The sequence below is a fragment of the Perognathus longimembris genome, chromosome 1, assembly GCF_023159225.1.
Source record: "Perognathus longimembris pacificus isolate PPM17 chromosome 1, ASM2315922v1, whole genome shotgun sequence".
Taxonomy (NCBI): Eukaryota; Metazoa; Chordata; class Mammalia; order Rodentia; family Heteromyidae; genus Perognathus; species Perognathus longimembris.
This window is the reverse complement of record NC_063161.1, coordinates 16,525,259-16,547,156: the sequence shown is the minus strand read 5'-3', so window position 1 is coordinate 16,547,156 and position 21,898 is coordinate 16,525,259. Positions and strand designations below refer to the sequence as shown.

The 21,898-nt window shown below is 39.3% G+C and overlaps 1 protein-coding gene across 9 annotated transcripts in view; it reads right to left on the bottom strand.

Moving 5' to 3' along the window:
• Window positions 1-21,898, bottom strand: part of Anks1b (ankyrin repeat and sterile alpha motif domain containing 1B) — an 895,075-nt gene that overhangs the window by 336,275 nt on the left and 536,902 nt on the right. The window lies entirely within an intron of this gene.

Genomic DNA, 21,898 nt, shown 5'->3' with positions numbered 1-21,898 from the left:
TTCCTTGACTTGCACAGACCAAGGTAAAACAAGACCTCCATGATGCTACTTCACGAATATATGTGTCCTGACAACCGTCTGTGTTGCTTGTGATGACTTGCTTGTGGGTCCATTTCTTCCACTTGGCTGGGAGCTCAGAAAACCAGCAGCCACGCATTGCTTCCCCACCTGCTCTCTCAACTTCTGGGCCATCCTTGACCTTCACCACACACTCCACAAACACTTTTTAGTTTAGAGAGTGAGTAGGGGTTTTGTGTGTAATTTCACGAGTCCCATGTTGCTCTCTTCTTTCATGCTTATTTATGAAGGTGAATTTTCACTTCTCGTTGTTGGTGACTTTTTTAATTTCAATGCTTAGTCATCTCTCCCTTTTGGCATCAAGCTGATTTCACAGTATGTGCTGAAGTCCTACTCTTCAGGCAATATGATAGGCTGAGGGGTTGAGGGCCTTTTGCTAAGCAGACACAAGTTTGTAGAAGGCGTGGACTAAAGGATCTCTCAGTGAAGACAGCCTGCCCTTCTCTGCCCTTTCTTGTCTCAGCTGTTTTTGCCCAGCAACCATCCTTGTGAAGCTTTTCTTCTAGTTTCCAGTTTAAACTTTTCATTAGCTACAGGCCATTTCTCCCTGTCTCCTCATCTTCTGAGACTGTAAATTATCCCGTTACTTCGTTTGTAATGGGAACATATTTATTTTCTGTGATGATGGCTCCCCTGAGTCTTCCTTTTTCTTAGCTACATAAAGTTAACTTCCTCAGTGGCAAATTAAGGACAGATTACAAGCAGCCTGGGAACCAGGCTCCAGTACCACGGGGCCGCCTACTCAGTCTCCTTCTGTTCAGCCATCCGAGAACTGCAGCTGCTAAGCCAGCCCAGCTCCGGGCTGCTCTCCCCCTGCCTCCTGGGCTTGTAGAGGGAGTTGAGAAGTCCCTTTCTCCAGCAGTATCTGGTTGGTGTCTGATGCTGAAATTTCTAGACTCTCCTCTTCTTCCTTCTCCTCCTCCCCCTACCCCAGCTGCCTACCATCTCCTCCCACACCCAGGCCAGCAGTGACTGCACTCCAAGACTCCCCCTTCTTCCAGCACTGCCGCTCAGTTTCCATAGCAACAGAAAATGTTGGTGGGAAGCAAAGATGCTGAACTGCAACTAGTGTTGGGGTTGGGAGGAGGAGGAGGTGAAATGTGGGCCTCTCTGGAGGCTGAAGAATGAGGGGAAGGGGGAACACAAGGTAGGGGTGGTGGTGACAAAGAAGCCAGGTGAGAAGTCCTGGAGCTAAGGACACAAAGCTTAAAAGGGAAGTGCATTGGCAAGAGGAAATCATATGGGTGAGCAAATTAAGCTAGGAGGAAAGAGGAAAGATATATGAAAAGTAATGGAGAATTCTCTACATAGTGGTTGACTGCAAGGTTATGTTAGGTATCAAACTGGAAAGGGATGATTTCATTTTGTAGAGTGATTTGCGGAAGACGAGAGTGAAGTGGCGACAACTTATTTAGGGGTGCTTTAGAGCTTAATAACAATGTTTATGCAGAAAACAGAAGTAATGATATTGAGTCTGAGTTTGTAAGCTGTCTGTGATTTGCCATGAGTTCCTTATTTCCTCTGAGCCTTAATTTGTCCCTTTGTTTACTCACTTGTTAAAATGAAGCTATTAATATATACTGCAGAAGTTGTGAGGATCAAGGTAATAAAACACATGGAGTGATCACTCACGGGAAGGTAGTTATTATTATTATTATTATTTATGCCACTGAGGTTGAGAAATGGGAATTCAAATGGAGTTTGGAGCTACAAATTCAAAGTTCCCCCAAATCTGTGCACTGTATATGCTTGCTTTTTGGGTTAATTTCAGTTTGGCATCTTTCAGTACGTGGAGTCATAGTAACAATTAGTATAGCCTTTTCACCACAGATCAGGAACCATTCTAAACATTCAAGTCACCTTGCATGGGTGCTGTTAAAGAAGTGTCCTTCTATGACAATTATGCATTTTCTCTCCCACATGACACAGAATAGCCTTATCATCGTTCTATTCTCTTTCCTTAGCTCAAGAGGTTGCTGCAAAAACAATATTCTATGTCTACAATCACATTTATAATTATTATTTTTTGAGATAGGGATTGCTTGCTATGTAGTTTAGGCCTCAAATTCATGATCTCCTTGCTTCTGTCTCTTGACTGCTGGGATTATAGTTGCGCATTACCAAGTTTTTGAATGCATGTTTGTTCCACTGCCTCTCAGGACTCTAAGGCAAGAAGAACTACAAAGTTGTCTGAAAAGATGTCGTGAAGCCTCTTTACTGCAAGCTATGTCCCTAGAAGAAGGGTGTCCCATTACTGTAGAGGCTTTCCCTTTCTGTGTCTCCTGGAATGAAAGTTAGGATGGTAACAGAAATGCTGACAACTGATGTGTGAGCTTACTGTTCCACTGTTTTGGGGAATGGGCTCATACAAACCTCAGCTAAACCCAATGGAGTCAGTGCCTTTCTCCACATGTGCAAAGGCAGGCACAAACACATCAAGTGATTGGCCCAATAGCTTATAAGGTTCAGGGATGGGATTGGAATGAGGGCAGAATCTACCTCTTACTAACTGCAATGTGCTACTGCTATAAGGAATACATAACTGGGCTCCTTAAGGAACTGTGACTTGAGGATATTGGTACTTCTAACAGACAGCTGCTTTTGCTTCTGTTGGTGTTACTGAATGAATAAAGAAATATGACTGAACTCTTGGCTTCTATTTCAAAGTGTGTAGTGAGCCTATTGGTTGATCATTTTTTTCCTCTTAGAGTCCTGTAAAAAGCTTGGAAAAGGAATGTCATTAACTGGAGAAAAGCTGTATGGGTATGAGCGATTTCAGTAAGTATTCAGAAGTCAGAAAGAATGAAAAAGCACTGACTGATTCAGAAGGGTTGAGGCAGTGATCAATTACCTCTGTTCAAAGAAAGCCCTGAGCCAAGAAAAGGCAGCAACTGCCTCAAAAGTTTCAGTCTGAAAGAATGAAGATGGGGTGGGGGAAGATGGTATGTGGGGGAGAAGACAAGGATGAATTTAAAGGCCAATGTGTGCAATCGTCAACCCCCACACCACAATAGTCACTCCCACATCCTTTAATCCAAAACTACTGTTCTTTCTGTTTTTCTCTTTCCTTTATGTCTATTTTTGTCTCTGTCTCTCTGGCTCCATTTGTCTGTCTCTCTGTCTGTCTCTCTCATACACACGCTTACACTACAGAATCTTACTCATGATTGACTTCTCAGGTCAAAAAGGAAATAGAGGTATATTCTCTAAAGATTTTAAATCCTTCTGGAATGATCCATGGCATCATTATTGGGATACCCTGATCACTATAACAAGAAGCTGGAAGTAAAATTGTGCTTGGGTACACAGATAATCCAGTTTGCTTTTCCATTACCTCTTTCTGAAATATGAATAGCAAACCACAAATTAGCAGTCTTTGGAGAATGGCCTGTATGCACTACAACCAAGAAAGACTAAGTTAAATTTAAAGCACAATCAAAAAACCCCCACCTAAGCTCTTTAGACTATGACAAGAATTTCATATTAAAAGTAACCTCTAACTAGTATCTTTGACAGGTTTCAAAACAATACTGCATATGAGAGAAAATAAGAGTCTAATTTATGAAATAGAAAATCATATTAAAGGTTTAAAGCAAGCTCTTAAAACATAAAAAAGAAATAGTAGCAAACATGAGCTAAAGGCTAACATTGAGGAAGTTCAGTATCTAGCTAGTTTATAGAAGGAATAAAAATGGCCAAAGAATATAGAAGACAGTTTCTCAAAACATATCTTTATGTTTAAAGTGTCAAACAAGTGTGAAACAATCACACCTTAGTGATATACCAGGTTGTGGAGGATAAAGAGAAGGTGCTGAAAATTTCAGAGAGGGAAAATGATCACCAGTAAAGGAATCAAATGGCTGAAAGTCAGATTGTTAGACTTGCTCAGTTGCCATATCAAATACCACAAGACAGAAGATCTATACCTTCTAAGCTCCGAGAAAACTTATATTCAGCCTGGAATCACAATTTAAAACAAAGTATTAATTCCCTATGGAGGAAGAATTTAGGAAGTTTTAGATTCACAAGGGTTTAGAAGTTCCTTTCTTACATATTCCTCAACTATATCCTTTTCTAAAAAATTGAGAAATCAAATAAGGAAAATGAAGATCCAAGAGACAGTGGATTTAATTCAGGAGGGCAACCCAAGGAAGAGTGTCTGCAAATGACACTATGTGGCAGCCTCTGAGAAAGAGTCCTGGGACAGGAAGATGGAAGCTACAGCTCTGAGGAAAAAGTGGATGCAAACTTAAGTTGACGTATAACACACACCCAAAAAGTGGTATTTCATAGCATCTGAGTTTGTGGGCTAAGACTACTACCCTGTGGATGGAGGCAGTTAGGAAAGAGGAAGAAATAGTATCCACAGGGCAGGTCCTCATCTCTCCTGTTAGGATGCCAATAAATGTCATCTTGGTCCACAGGTGAGGACTTGGTGCACACATAGTGTATGGAGTAAGCCTCTGAAAGGATGGGGTTTAGAAATGCTTAGGGTATTTGTTTCTAGAATGTGAAGTCAGAAATAGGGAGGAGCACTCAGGACATTTGTATGCTTAAAAGTTATTCATCTATTTTTTATTATCTTTAAGTGGCACAAAGGGGTTTCAATTCAACATGTCAATTTATGAGTACACTAGAGCCTCATACTTTCCAGACAAGTGCTCTACCACAGGAGTTGCAGACTCTGTCCTTTTGCTTTTAGTTTGTTTTTCAGATAGGGTCATACACTTGTGCCGTGTCATTAGGGTGTGCACTACCATGCCTGGCCACATATACTTACTTTCTTGATGTTTTAAAATTATATTTGCATTACTTAAAAAAAAGGGGGGGGATTTTTAGTACCAGTCCTGGGGCTTGGACTCAGGGCCTGGGTGCTGTCCTCAAGCTTTTGTGCTCAAGGCTAGTGTGCTACCACCCGAACCACAGTTCCACTTCCTTATGGTTTTTTTTTTTTACTAGTTACTTTGAGATAAGAGTTTCATGGATTTTCCTGCCTGGGCTGGCTTCAAACCATGATCCTCAGATGATCTAAGCTTCCTAAGTAGCTAGGATTATAGGTGTGAGCCACCAGCACCTGGCTCAAAATCATTTTATTTAAATAAAGTAAGCTTCTTTTTATCTGTCTCACTCTCTGATTTTCCTTGTTTAAATTTTCCTGGGTGTTATTGTTCCAGTGTATATATAAACCACTCTTTTGGAAGAAACATAAAAAGATTCTTTTTATCAAGTCTCACTCTCTAATTTTCCTTGTTTAAATTTTCCTGGGTGTTATTATTGGCATATGTCTAAACTACTTTTTTGGAATAAAGTGAGGTCATAAATCAAATAAGTAACCATTATAGGTATCTACTCATAGACCCCTCTGTCCCCCACCTGCTAAGCTTCTGTGGCTTTTGTTTTCTTTTCTTTTCTTTTTTGTCAGTCTTGGGGGCTTGAACTCAGGGCCTGGGCACTGTCCCTACCACTTTGAGCCACAGTGTCACTTCTGGTTTTCTGGAGAAAACAATCTCATGGACATTCCTTTCTGGGTCTTTGAACTATGATCTTCAGATTTCAGCCTCCTGAGTTACTAGGATTATAGGCATGAGCCACTGGCACCTGGCAGGCTTTCTTTTCCAAAAAGTCTCTCAGGGATGAAAAGGAGAAAGGACCCTATTTCGTGTTGTTATTGTCTTGGTTGTGAGGTAACAGGAAGCAGAGGGACCTTTTATAGTCAATTCAATTAATTATTATTATTTTTTTATCATGTAGGCTTTGGCTCTGAAGACTGCTATTGAAATGGTAAACTGATTGCCGCTTTTTAGAGAGCACATGTAGACAACACTCTTCTGAATTTGACTGAATAAAATGCTTTCTAACTGGATCTCTGGCACCCTAAGTCCCCACTGACACCAGTATAATTACCATCGCTCGCCCCTCCCTGTCAGGCCACTCAGTCATCACCTACAACCACAGGGTGAAGATTATACAGTCAGCTAAGTGACATGGCGCACCTGCTGGGGGACTCTGCAGGGTGACAGGAGAGGAGAAGACCCTGCAATGTCCTTTCCCTAGGATGTTTCAAGCTAACAGGGACCCTGGGTATGGAGGGGAAAGAAATCAGCAAGCCACACACATCAACGAAGGAATACAAACAAATACATCAATTCTCTGTTGCAAGGGAGGCCTGTGGAGATCCAAGTTGGAGTGGAATAAAAATAGACACTTCATCCAGCCCATGTTAACCTCTTTGGTTTCAGGCATCACCTCATCACCTCCTTTCATTTGTGCTCTCTGCACATCAACTCAACCCAACTACTGGATATCCAACTATGTGTCATGCTTTTTTCTTTTATTTGGGGGGGGGGGTGCACCTTCATGCTAATCACCACTTGCAGGAAAGGCTGCTTCTGTCGCTCAGCCCTTGTCAGCCTACGGATCTTTCCAATCTGTCAAGACTGTGTGAACCTGACCTCTTCTATGGAGCTTTATCTGAGTCACTCAATTATAGTTCCCATCAGTTATAGCGCTGAAGGCTTTGCCTGTTTTTTCCTGTCTTTCTTCAGAAGACTGTGAACTTTGTGAGAGAAGGAACTGGCTATTATATGGTACAAAATGAGAAAAATAGTTAACATATATAAAACACTTAGAATAGAAGCATTTGTAATCACTATTGTTGTCATTGTCATCATCATCATCATCATCATCATTAATCTCTTCTTCATCAGGAGCTTTTGAATAATGCATAGCACATGCAACTGATAAGAAAAATATTTCATGATCTGAATTCTTGGAACACCCCAGACCAGGGAGGTTTTACTGCTAAGCAGGTTGACAGATGTCTTGGCAGTGGTCCTGGGTCCAGGTGGAAGCGAGGTGTTCATTTTACTGTTCCCTGGGAGCAGTGACTATCTTTGAAGGAGCGGAGGCTCTCACAGACAATAAATACAATTTTGGAGAACTGGAAGATATTTCTGGTGACATGAAGCTATTGGAAATATATTTGCTGTTAGCTCTGAGACAGTACACTGCCCCTAAGGAAGGGAGGCTTGTTTGGAGAAACATATAATAGAACTGTGGTAACTTCGTTTCCTTCAGCATTATCTAGAAATAGCTGGTTAATCAGCCTCAGACAGATGTTCACTTGCTTGTCCTCCTTTGCTGTTGGTAGGTGTGAGGTATATGTGTGTGCTGCCATCCAGGGAACCTGTCTGGGCACCGTGATGGGTCATAAAGCTGTCTTTCCATATGGCACATGTGCAGTGTCTAAACCATGATCTCACAAGGTAGGGAACATTTTCATTCACAGAAACATGGCCGGGCCCCTGGGACTATTTGCCACACAACTGTTTTTTTCCTCTTCATACACTACCTGCATGTTGACATCTCATCACCTTTGTTCACAATCACACTTGGTCTTCTATCATTTGCTTCACTCCTCACTGCTCACACAGGTGTCTCTGAAGCCACTTCCTCCAGAGAGCCTTCTCTGATTACTCCAGCTATCTCTTCCTTCTCAGTCATTATGAATCATATACTGGATAGCATTCACTTCTTTCATAGTTACATGCTACTCCATGATGATGCTTACTATTGATTTTTATGGCTATTTAAATATGCATTTCTAGTTTACTATTAAATACGCTCATCTTAGCTTCCTGAGTAGACTGTTGCATCTTAGAGCAGTTATGTGTTATGCCTGCCTGCAGTCTTGACCACAATTAGCTCAGTTTTCTGAGTATCATAGGTATTCAATTAGTTTCCTCAGGAGAAAATGGATAAATCTCCCAAGAATACATTTGAAATGATTTTCTTAAGAATCCTTTTCCCAGAGGTATGACTCCTTTCCAACTTTAGGTAGTCAATGCAGATTACAGAATAGAAGAGATACAGATTGGAAACACAAAGATGGATATTTCAAGATTCTACAACTGTATTTTTGTAGTTTGACTGCAAGTTTAGGTTTATTATCCTTGTGAACAAGACTTCGAGATTTTATGTGTCCAAATGGTCTTATCAAATTATCATCCTTGAGCAAATATAGTTAATGGGCATGCTATACTGAATGAAATGGGCATGTTATACTGAATGAAATGGACATGTTATATGGAATGAGCATCTCTGAAGACGGTTGCTGGGGAACTAGATGCAATCTGGCTCTGTAGAAGTCCCCCAGTACTCTACCAATGGCACAAGGTGCTGCCAGCCAGCCATGAGCCTGAGTGGCCCCCTACTCTTGAGTGTTCTCTGGCTAGTCAGTTGATCAGGGTCTTGTGGGACACCCCCAGAAGTCAACCAGCTGCCCCGCCTGTTTCTCAGTCCTGGGGCCACGTGTGGCTAAGATGGCGCCTAACAATGAACTCAGAGGCGGTTCTGTGGGCTGTGATGCCCCTGCTCTTCCTCCCCTTGATGGACAGCTCATGCCTCCCCTTACAGTCTCTAGATAGGTGCACACCCCTCCCCTTCCTGCCGATCTTTGATCTGATTGGCTCCTGTGCCCTATTTAGCTGTATGTACTTCCTCAACAAACGAGCTCTTGCACGGACTTGACTCCCAGGCACGTCTGATTGTCCGGTGAGGAAGGGCTGGGCCTGGGTGGTCTGTCGGCCCTTTCCTTTCTGGCTTGCCAGTCGGTGTGTGCCTTCCCCATCTCTCCCGCAGGTTGGGGGAGTCGGGTGGGGGGTGGGGCTAAAAACCCCCGACAGGGTCTGTGGCGAGTATGAATACAGTGAGGTGATGTAACTAACAACTCCCTTTAGAGTTATTTGATACAGGGACACTGAGCATGGATTCTGGACATTTTGGTGTTTCTAGGATAATTCATGTAAGCCTTTCCTTTATTTCTGCTGCATTATGAAGGCAAGAGCAATGAACTTTGTGGCAAGTTCTATGTGTCAACTGCAGTCCTGTACTGGTGAATTAGCAATCCCAAAGTGCTTTGCTGCTCTTGTCACCCTCATGACTTTATGTCTGCTGGAAGCACCCAGCTAGCCTTAATGTAATTAATTCTCAGAGCCACTTGTAAACTAGGTGGCACCATCTCCAATTTGCATGCAGGCACCAAATGTTCACAAAAGGGACCAGCTCACATTGTGTACCAAGAGGGTAAAGAAGCGACATTATGAAAGCAACTTTGTACCTCTAAGTGCCATTGTCTTTCCAAGTCTTATTGAGCATGACTATTTTTTTCTACACTAATGATCACAAATCTTACATAAGCCCTCAGCAAGGTCCAATTATGGTACTGTGTTCTTCCAGCAAGTTCTCCTTCCTATTTTCTGTGATGTCTTTTTTAATATCTTCTCTATCTTTAAATTTCCACATCCTTGTGTCATAACTTACTGGAAAATAGAAACTATGAGGGGAAACATAGCTCTATCTTCTCCTAGCCATACATACAAATTAGTATGTTACTTATCCTTTCTGCCTTCTGTTAAATATGACTGTTCCTATTATTGACTTATATTTCCATTTGTCTCTGGATGTCAATCTCTCTTATCTCGATTCTTTTAGTCCATCTTCTTTCTGCTCCAGTATCTAAGCCTTTCTACCTAATCATTCCTCTCAGTGTCTAAGCATAACAACAGTCTCTTCTACTTAAAATAACCTCTTTGCTTTCTGAATTATTCTTTAGCTACTAGCTCTGTGCTCCAGTCATTAGAAGAACTTCCTCCATGGCTGTCTACTACTTATTCTACCCAATGAATATGGCTTCTCTAAGTTCTTAATTGATAAAATGTGTTCTATTCAGGTCTATAATGGCCTCTATATTGCCAAGACCAATGGGTACTTTTTAGTATCAGTTTGATTGATTTCTCATTAGTACTTAATTTAATTGATAGCCTTCTCATGAATACGTTTTAGGGGAAAAGCCATCTCACTTTTAGAAAGTTTGACTTTGATGGGTCAGAAGAAGAATACACAGGAGCTAGAAAAACTGGTTCTGTTGTACCAATGAAGGTTATTGTAGGGAGCGAGAAGAGAAGAAGGTCAAGGTTAAACTCTAGTAAACAAGTGGAAGTAGCGGGGGCAACAAAGCAGGCAGAGAAAGACAGTACTCGTGTAGGAGACGCCAGGTGATAGACGACCAAGAGGAAATTAGTGATTAGCCCCATCAAAGGCCACGGGCAGATCAGTTCAATAAGGACTTGAAAGCTTGCATTGTATTTGGGCAATTAGGGGTTTACTGATCATTTTTTATAAGTAACTTTAGGCTGGTGGCATAAAGTCTTGACTGCATGAAGCTGAAGGGAAAACCAGGAGCTAGATATTTTTCTTGAGAATCTTGATTATAAAGGGAAGAAAAGCAAGCAGGTAGAGCCTGGAACAGATGGAGAACTGAAGAAGGGTTTTGAAAAGGAATAGGTTATATCTGAGCTTGCTCTGAGATTATAGAGAAGGCTTACCTAATGTCAAACCATTTGTGTTAGAACTAAACATAGAATCTATTTCTTCTATCTCCCAAATTGAGACCTTATGTGTGTAGGACTTTTTTGTTATTGCTTTTTTTGTGTGTAAGACATTTAACAACTGTAAAGTACAATAAGAATTATATAACATTCTACTATGTAACATATTGCATTTTTTAAAGTGTGTAACAAACCCTTTACTCTGTCCCAAAGAACCTCATTGCTATTCATTCACCAATTCCTAAATGATGACTGAAGCAGTCTGAATGATCTTTTGCTTGCTTTCTTTGGAAAGAGTGAGGGATTTCTGAAGTCCGTGTTTGCCAGCTTGAATGCTGCTATTAATTTGCTCTGGGGTAGCAGATAACTGGATAAGCTATATCATTATGTAAGCCTGACGAATGTTAAATGTTCAGCTCTCTCTTTACAGGATTACTCCTTACTCATAATAGAATGTGCTATATAGCTCCTGTCAAATAAACTTGGAATCCTTTAGAATCTAGGCTTTTAATTCCAAGATCTCCTTCAAGATTCTACAAGAACAAACCTAACTCTTCTTGCCAGCCATCTGAACAGATACTGGCTTATAAATACAAGATGTTCTATAATACTTCATATGAATCCTAATCATCTATCGTCCAAGAGAAGGTTAAAGCAAACAATCTGAAATTTAATTCTGTAAGCTCAAGCTTTGGTTTTCTCTCCCTATTATGTGTCTCTACAATTCATAAGTATAGTCATAAGAGCTTTTGTTTCTTAAACTATTTAGATCATATACTGTTAAATGAATGCATCATTTCTAGGGTCTCTGAAGTAGATGACACGCACAGACTAGGTTAGGTAGTCTGGGATGAAGTGGGGAAATGTATGACCTGTAAAGTATTGCTACTACGTCTCTCTAGCTCCTGTTTTGTTATGGATAAGAACTTGTAGCTGTTCATTAGGACAATTTATTAGACTTCCAGAAGAATTACTACTAAAGGGCAATACTGCTGTCACCTGAATGCAAGAAATGAGGCAGTTTGGGGCTGGGGATATGGCCTAATGGCAAGAGTGCTTGCCTCGTATACATGAGGCCCTAGGTTCGATTCCCCAGCACCACATATACAGAAAATGGCCAGAAGGGGCGCTGTGGCTCAAGTGGCAGAGTGCTAGCCTTGAGCAAGAAGAAGCCAGGGACAGTGCTCAAGCCCTGAGTCCAAGCCCCAGGACTGGCCAAAAGAAAAAAAAAAAAAAAAAAAAAAAAGAAATGAGGCAGTTAAAGAGGTCTCATAGTCAGCACAAACTACCTGGGGATTCTTCTATACTTTTACAATCTTTTATGTGGTTAGAGGTATTCCTTAATCTGAATACTGTAATCTCTGCAGGAGCAATCCTTTTCTTCCCTTCCCATTCTTCTCAGTACTCCTCTGGTTTACCATTTCCCCAAGCATAAGCAATGCTTTTTTGCTACTTCTGTTTGTCTAGATCCATACCTTTCTTTTTCTATCACCCAGATATGTTTACCTAGAAACTTTTGGAAACTTGTATTTTGGACTCAGATTGCCTTGGTTTGACGTGTGTGTGTGTGTGTGTGTGTGTGTGTGTGTGTGTATGTGTGCACATGCATGTGTACATATGCCAATACTCAGAGCCTGGACACTGTTGCTTCACCTTTTTTGCTCAAGGCTGGTTGCTGTGCCACTTGAGCTACAGCTCCACTTCTGGTTTATTTTATTTTATTTTTTTTTGGTGGTTAATTGGAGATAAGAGTCTCATGGACTTTTCTGCCTGTACTAGCTTCAAACTTCACTCCTCAGATCTCAGCCTTCTGAGTAGTTAGGATAACAGGCATGAGCCACCAGCACCTGTTCTCTTGAGTGCTTTGAATCAGGTATTTTATACCTCTAACTATTGCCACTTGAAAAATTGAAGTAATACACTTTATAACATTTTGGGGAGAGGTATATATAAGCAATAATTGTATTATTGTATTGGTTATATTTTGTTTCATTTGTATAAAATGTGGCTTGCTAATCATCTATTTCTTTGAGGTACTTCAGATAGTGGTAAATTCTGTAAGGATGCCAGGAAAATGGATATTTCATGTGAATGTGATTTATTGAGGGATTAGTAGAGGATGTAAAATAAATTCAGGAGTGGAGAGACAGGCAGGTCTCAATTCTGGCTTTGCCAGTTCTCATATTTACTGGCAGTATAACCTTGGATATGATTATCCATGTAAGAAAAACTTTATCAGAAAGATTGCAGTTGTCATTGATGTCTCTGAGGGAAGAGTAATATCAGATTCTTTAGATATCAAAATCTCATGCAAACCTCAATTCAATTAATCAAATATTTATTATAGGTTATGTTTAATAATGTGGAGAATAATAGAATTTATATACATGTATGTGTATATATATATGTGTATACATACTTCATGAGGACTATTACGTATTTAATCATGTCATCCCAAATTGATAGGCTAAAGACCTGATGCTCAGTACTTCAGAATGTGATCTTCTTTGGAATAGGCTGTTCACAGAAGTAACCAAATTAAATGTGGTCGTTTGAATGGGCCCAAATCCAATGTGACTGGTGTCCTTCCAGGACAGATTTCTCTCTCATATCCTCACAGGAGTCAATCAACCTTGCTGACACCTTGATCTTGCCTCAGTTGCCTGGAAAACTGTGCGATGATTGTGGATCAAAGTGAAGATGCATATTTGTTTGTCAGTGAGAGTTCTGTCCGGGTGAAAATCTTTTTGAGAAGCAGTGGAGAGGAAGGAGAAAGAGAAGGAGTAATAAGTCTAAGTCCTTAGAAGGATCAGAAATAGCAAAAACTGGGAGTATGCCTAGGGCAGATCCAGCATCCTGCTTAGTGCCTGCAGTATAACAGTGGCCCTGAGGAGCCATTGGCTGAATAAATGAAGAGGGAAATGCTATGTAGTTTTACTGAGCAGGGACTTTTTAGTCAGAGAGGTCTGGTCTTGTGACCCTGGCTTTGCTGATCTTGTTGAGAATCTTTGTTAGTAGTATTGATAGACAAATCGATGGTGATAATTACATGAGATAATTCATATGGTGCCATACAGAACTTTAAAAATCCATTCAATCAATACTGAGAAACTACTTCATGCCAGGCACTGTGCTAGACTTTAGGAATTCAAAGATAGACAAGATCCACTCTCTGCTTCACGGAAACGGAGTTTCTAGGGTAGAAGCTGACAACTGAGCAGATGAAATGACTACAATGCAGTATTATCAGGACTGAGATAGGACTAAGAAAAAGGAAGCATGGGAGCACAGAGTAGGCCAGCCAAATGATAGGATAGTATTAGGGAATATTTATTTCCTGGAAGAAGAGATACTGAAGCTGATACATGAACACTGATACACAATTAGGTGAAGAAAGAAGGGAAAGGAATTCCACACAGAGGGAACAACAGACTTCCTTTGCAGCTGTGTTTTTCTAGTTCTCATGCCTGTGCAATTTCCCTGCAGAAAATACACTTCAGTCTGTTTGGTTAAAGCCAAGGCACCCTTCGTACTTCTTGCTGGACTCCTAAAGGCTGAGTCTTGCTCTGAATATACTCAGCTATTGGTTAGGTTATCTCTAAAACTGAGAGGCTTTCAGGATCCCTTGTTGCAGCCAGCTCTTTGGTTATCTTACTCCCTTTCTCTTCCTTCCCTTCCCTTCCTTTTTTTCCCCTGGAAGCACTGGGGTTTGAGCTACGACTTTATACCTCCTAGACAAGAGCTCTACCACTTGAGCAATGCCCTAGTCCCTTTTTTACCTGTGTATTTTTTATCTTACTTTTTGCCCAGTTTGGCCTTGGACTACAATCCTACTAGCCACATCTTCTGAATAGCTGGGATTATAGGCATGAATCACTCTAGCTAGCCTTTCCTCCTCCTTTCATTAGACATTTTCTCTGTCTACATGTAAGATCCTGTCCTAGGCCTGGAGATACAGAAGATAAAAACATATTTTTAATTCTTGAGACGTTCAAAACCCAGAGCAAGAGCAGAAAATGATGTCTCATTGACCTAACATGCTTGTTTTTATAAGTTTCATTGGAATACAACCGTATCCATTCACTTGCACATTGTCTAGTGCTACTTTCACACTACAGCAGCAGAGCTAGAGACCTGCAAACCATGAGACTCACAGAGTCTGAATGATTTATCATGTGGCCTTTACAAATGAAGTTTGCAAACCCTTAGTACTTACATATAGCAGGGACGGTAAGGGCAGAGGGAGATGGGAAGGCATAGGTAATATAATCCAGAAATGTAAGTATGAAGAAAGAATGGCACAAAAGGATTCTAATCCTAGTTTTCTGATTAAGAAGGATTGCTACCAGGAAAAAAAAAGCCTGGCAGCTAAGAGAAGTGACAATTAAACTAAGAGCTAAAGGACAAAAAGAGTTAAGAGGGAAGAAAGAGTATTCTTGGCAGAGTGGTAGCCTGTGCAAAAGCCAGGCAGTGGAAGAGACACGAGCAGTTCCCTTCTGCAGAGAGCAAATGGTAGGAGACAGGGCTAGAAAATTAGGTAGGCTCAGGTCATAAGGAGCCTGAGTATGAGAGCTACATTATGGATTTTGGAAATATCTCCCTACCTCCCATGGGGAATTGAGAACCTCTGGAAGATTTTCCAGTCAAGTTGTGCTAATGCAAATGTATGCCGTAGAAGATCACTTTGGTTACAGAAATAGTTGGGCATTTATTCTGTACCAGATCTGTGCTAAATGTTTTGGCATGAATATCATGCATATGAGAATGTATGCTGGAGTTGGGAGCAACAGAAAATAGGTACGAAGGAGTAAGGCAAAGGGAAGAGAAAAGGATCTCAGAGAGCAAAATGATCTTCTTGAGGAAGATCATGGAAGCATAGATAGAGGGCCACACAGAAATGCGTGACACAATTAGGAGAATTGTGGAACCCAAATGGGATGTAAATTACAGTAAGGACTGGATAGAGATAACCAGACATTGTAAAGAAGGCAAAGAGAAGGGAAATGTGAAAAAGATGTGGGAGGGGATTTGTCAAGGAGCAGATCCAGCTGACTTTAAAGAACAATTTTAGCAGAGAAGTTGGGAAGCAGGCTGGATTATAGGAAGGGATAAGAGAGAGGTCATTGATACTGAACACTTGCCTGGGAGTTCTGTCCTTTAAAAAAGAAATGAAATGTAATTCTTGCTGAATTTCTTAACATTAGCCCATAATTCCGCAGTTTTAGTACATTTTCTGATTCATAAAATTCTTCATCCTAAATATCTGGCCATTTAAAGCAATACTGGAAGATCAAATTATGCAAATATGCCACATAACTAAATTAAAGGCTAATTCATGTGAGCATTAGTTAGTGATGGGAGTTATATCACTGCATTATTTGAAAATGAGGCAACATATTGTAATGCTTAAAATTTTAATCAGAGTAACTTTCAGATGGAAGAAAAGGCTCTTTCCTATCACCAGATTAGAATTGTGCCTCACATTTTCTCTGAAAGTCATTCTTTTGACATGGTCATTCCAGCACATGCCCTCATTTCCGACTTTCTGCTATATAAGCAATCTGTGTCTTCCAAGGCTAATGGGATATACAAGAACAATTAATAGGTCTGCCAGCATTAATACTGAAGCCTGCATCTTTAAAGAGTTCAAAATATTAAAATAACCACCCTCAAAGAACATTTCTGCTAGATCCCTCATTAGATTGATTTTACAGATGAGTAAACCAAATCATAGAGGCTGCAAATGAGAAGCTGTAGCTCAGTTCTCTCTGGCCCCACTGCAAGGCTGCTGCTGCCTATTATATTTGTAATTAAGCTGTTGTCCAGATTAAAAATGACTCCCTTTGGCATTGACTTTTATCCAGCAACAGATTTTAAATGCCAAGAGTTAAAAAAATTATGTATTTTTTCCCCCAACGTGGGTTTGTGAATACTGGGCCCAAATGAGTCTAGGAAATTATAGATGTGCTTGAAATACAAAGCTATATTCTCAATCCAAAGCCTCTTCTATTTCAGAAATAGAAGGATGTAGGGAACAGGGAAGACATTTTTCCTCTTAGTCCTGTGCACCTCAGTAACTTCATAAAAATTTTCCCCAAAATATTTAAACAAGAAGTCATCGTGGGGATGATTAGTTTTACCCTTAAGGGATAATTTATATTTCTACTCTACCAGTTTAACTTCTTTCTTTGGATCATGATATGCTACTGAGATACTTAAAAGGTCATTAAAAAAATCAGCCCAACTTCAAAGAATGTTCTGATTACAGCCAAGTTATGTAAAAGTAGAAAAGAGCTTCAAGTCCATTAGTGTGTAAAATGCACCACAAAATGGGGAGTCGAGTTTAATTAAATATGTACTTTTAGACTCAGATCCTAAGTATGTACCTTTGGGCTCAAATCGGTGTAGCAAGTGCTTTCTAAATGCAATTCACTCACATGTGCGAAATGCCAGTTCCCACAGACAAATTTTTTTAAATACCTTTCCCCAGCAAGGCTGCATTTAGACATTTTAATCATGGTCAAATTATCCCGAGTCAACAGTAGATGCTTAAAAAATGAGCTGATATAATTTCATCCTTTTCCCTTTTTAGTTAGATTTTTACAAATATAACTGTCAGCTAGTTACCATGGTAAGGCTATGAGTCAGTCCTCTTCTTAGTAACATAAGTTTCTTAATATAGTTTTCAGACTATCAATCAACCACTAGTGTTTTGAAGTTATCAACATCTATTCTTTTTACTCTATGCTATGACAGATTTTATATCTTGCATGGCTAACTGTAATTTGTTGTTGAGAACAATTGTTAGTAAGTACAGATGCTAAACAATGATAATTATATGGAAAGATGTGGGGTAAATCCTTGTAACATAATGTGTGTGAACAGGCACATTTGTGTGTATGTATGGAGGAAGTCATATATAAGGTGTATAAAATGGTATGATAAATCTGAGGGCACTGTACCATGCTTGGAGGTAAGGATCATATTCAGTTTTACATTCGTGGGGTCTACTACTGTACTTGGAACATAGAGAATATTTATGGAATATCAGCTGAATGAATGAGAGGAAGCTGGTGCTATGTGTTACCATTGGCTTCTACTTCTGAAGTGAGATCGGAGGTCTATCTATAATAATCTGGTGAAAGGAAAGGAAATTGAATATGCAGAATTGGGCCTTGAGGAGCTTCCAGTTTAATTAGAGGAAATAAGATACACACAGATGAAAACTTCACTGCTTTTACCTCGAGGTCTTTTATCCTCAGGGTAAAAGCAGATACCCTGGAAACATTGTGGGAAGGAGTAGGAGAAACACTTGGGATCCTTGGCACAGGTCAAAGCTTTCTTAATAAAGGTCCAGAAACTCAACAAATTAAAGGAAGGTTGGAAAAATGGGATTGCATCAAACTGCAGAGCTTCTGCATGGCAAAGGATAAAGCTTGCAAGATAAACAGAAAGCCCTCAGATTGGGCAAAGATCTTCAATGGTCATACAACAGACAAGTGCCTCATATCTAATATATATATATATAACTCAAAAATAAGCTCCCCCCAAACAAATCCTCAAAGAAACAACAACAACAACAACAACAATAATAATAAATGTGCTAAAGACTTAAAAAGAGACTTCTCTGAAGAGGAAACGAGAATGGATAAGAGGCACATGAAAAAGTGCTCAATATCACTGGCCATAATAGAAATGCAAATCAAAACATTGAGATTCCATCTCACCCCAGTCAGAATGTCCATTATCAAGAAAACTAATAACAATAGATGCTGGCTGGGGTTTGGCCAAAAGGGATCCTTACTGCATTGTTGGGAGTGTAAACTTGTTCAACCATTTTGGAAAGCAGTGTGGAGGTTCCTCAAAAGGCTAAATATATAGCTCCCCTATGACCCAATAGCCCTGCTTTTTGGCATTTACCCAAAGGATCATAAAGCCATACTAAAGCTTCCAGCACACCACGTTCATTGCAGCATTATATACCATAGCTAAAATATAGCACCAACCCAGAGGCCCCTCAGTAGATGAATGAATCAAGAAAATGTGGTACATATACACAATGGAATTTTATACTCCTACCAGAAAGAACCACATTGCCCCATTTGTAAGGAAATGGGAAGACTTGGAAAAAAAATACTAAGTGAGCCAGACCCAGAGAAATATGGTCACCCTCATTGATGATTATTAGTACATGTCTAGGATAGTCCTAGCAGAGGCTGGCAATAACTCAATAGCTATCTATGTACATAGGAGCTCATAAGATAATGCTAAGTGAAATGAACTCAAGATATGAAAACAAGCAGTTTATCATTATTGTTGCTATTTTGAATGTACTATGTAAATTTTTTTTTCTTTTTTCTTTCTTATGGTTTATCCCCTATTGTTACTGTATTTGATTTTGGTACTCTGGGTATTGTATATATGTTTATCTGAATTAGAGAAGGGAAAGGGAACATCAAAATGGTGAGAAAAAAGATAAAGGTCGAACCAATGCAATAGTGATACTCACAAGACAATATGTTGAAATTAACTGTACAACTTGGGGGTGGGGGTGGGGGTGGGGGGAGGGAAGGTAGGAGGAAATGAGGGAGGTAACAAGTATGAAAAGAAATATAGTCACTACCTTCTGCATGTAACTGTAACCCCTCTATACATCACCTTGACAATAAAACTAAATTTACAAAAGGAAAAATTCACTGCTATTCTGGGTAAAGAAGGAAGACATAGCAAATAAAAATTATCTGACAGATATAACTGATACATGGATTTGTAAGGAAAAAAGGGGCTGATGTAGAGCAAAGTCATTAAGATAAATTAAGTAACCAGACAGGAATTAAGTTAGATCTGTGGAAACAAAAGATAAAGGAGAAAGAAAGGAAACAGAGCCAGGAGGAGCAAAGAGGAAGTACAAAGGAGCAGTCATAGAGAAGGGGATAGATGATCGAAAGCTTAAAATTTAGACTTTATAAAAGAAAGATGATGGTAGAAAGAGTCACAGACATAGGAAAGCATGTGTGTGGTGTATAAGTCACTTCCTCCATTTGCTCCTCCTTGGGAAAAACATGGATGCTGAAACTCTGACACCTTGTATAAGTTGCAAATTCAGAAGAAGAGTCTGGTGAGCAGCAAGCGGATAGGTCAAAGCAGGAGGGAGGGGATGGCTAAACTTGGGAGAAAAGGAGCAGGCAGGGAGAGGCCTGGGGAACACCTCAGACATAGAGTCTGCTGCAAAAGGGCTTTTTGATTTTAACAGAGGTGTGACATTCCCCAATTGTATATGCCCTGAGGAACTTCTGTAACTATTGTTTGGTTGTTCCAATTTCTATTTATTATATATACTTAAGCGCACCAACTGCCTATTCTGTGTGTTCAACTATTCTGCAAACTAGAATGAAATATTTCAAGAAAAAGTTTCGAATTTTGTCCTGAACATGCAATGTTTTCACATACCTAAAAAAATTAAGAATGACATTAAGAGCCCCAGAGAAATCAATAATTGACATATTTCACAGCAAATAGGAGGAATTGCTATAAGTAATATATTAAAGACAACCATAATCAACAAATCATCTGTATATTGTGTTTATGCATGCATATGGGGAACAGATGGAGCAAAAGTTACTTTTAAGTCTCAAGCCATCTACAGTTTTCTTTTATGGCTTTACTCCTTTCAACAAGTATTTTGCTTTGAAAGTTACTTATAGGGAGCCTTTAAGTTCACATTCATTAGTGGGATATTGATTAAATGAAAAATTAGCTCCTGAGAATGTTTCCTAAATAAAGCATATCTGTGCACGAATGTACTATGATGTTTCAGCCAACATTAATTATACCCTCTTGATATCTACTGTCTTGTTCTTAAAAGCTAATAAGACCCATGCTACATGATAGTTAATAGGAGCATGGTGCTTGTTGCTTTGGCAACAGGATGAATAAATGCAGGTCAGAATGTGCTTCAAGAAAAACAAAAGCTAGAATATGATACCAAGCGGAAACTAAGCAGCTCTAACAGGTTTTCTACCACATTAATAAAATCTGTTTCTTCAGGTGGGTCAATCATTTTAGTATACTTAAGTTCATAATCAAATGAATTAGGTTATGGAGATCAATAAATAACTTTCATAAAGTAGAAAATTATCACATGATAATAGTTGCAAACAAATGGTATTTAACACTATATAGAGCAGTAATTGATGACACCATTTTATGGTTTGCTTTGTGTTCATAATTATTCAACATCTCTACGTGACAAATCAAAATTGTCCTTTAAAAAATTCTGGCTCATGAAATTTAATCAGCTTGTCTGAATTAACAATGTATTCTTATTTTCTGGAAAGTTACAATACTTAGAATTAAACTAGAAAACAATTGTCTATGATTAAACCCTAATTTTGTCATGTAAGTCTAGGAGTTTTTCCTCCTAGATATATTTTGGAGTATTGTACATAAGTCACTCATGAATGTGTTTTACAATATCTCCACAAATTATTCTTATTTAAAATCTGATTAACTTTTCATTCAGTTAAAGGCTTTGGGGATTATATTTGATTATAACATGGAGAGAAAATGTTTGCTTGTAATATACAGAGGGAAATTCAGTTGAAAGGCAATCTCCATGTGGCCAGATAACCCAGGGAATCCAAAAGCCAACTTCTTAAGAACCAGAATGAATTTGTTCCAGAATCAATTTGGACCAGGGCTTCAAGGGTGAGAATAAGATGTCCCACTTTACATAGACAAGTATAAAGAATAAAGATATCAAAATGTTCAAGAAACCTAAGTTATCCTGAAGTGACTTTCTTCCTGTTTGATAATTCCTTTAATTCTTAATGCTGCCTACTTAGTGTCCCAAATCTGTCTGAAATCTGCTCAGTGTCCAAAGACTTTCCCAGCCATTGAAGAACTTTTCCATTTTCAATATTCAGAATATCTGGTCTAACTAGTGATAGCATCTGATAAATACAAGGAAAAGAATAGTAGCAGTATATTTTGTTCTTTAAACAACAATAACAACAAACAAAGACAACATGACACTCAAATAGGGCTAGATATACACCGCTACTTAAAGCTCATAGGACTTACTAAATTTGTCTTCTTTTAAATTTATTTAAAAAAAAATTAACACAGAAAGATATGTTTGGAGAAACAGAAGTTCAACAATTTAAATCATCTTCAGATCTACAATAGTCAAGAGAAATCTTGGAGCAAAATAATTTCATATGGAAATAAAAATAATTCTGACGAGTACCAAATACTTTTATGAGAAGAGCTGGCATTAGCAAGCGGCAGGTGTCAGCCCTAGCATTTTATTTAAGAACAGCTATTAATTCTTTCTACCAGCAATGTGTATACTGCATGCCTGCATAATGTTCTCTGTGAATTTAGGGATCAGTGATATGTGTGATGGGACCTTAATAGTAAGGAAAGGTAAT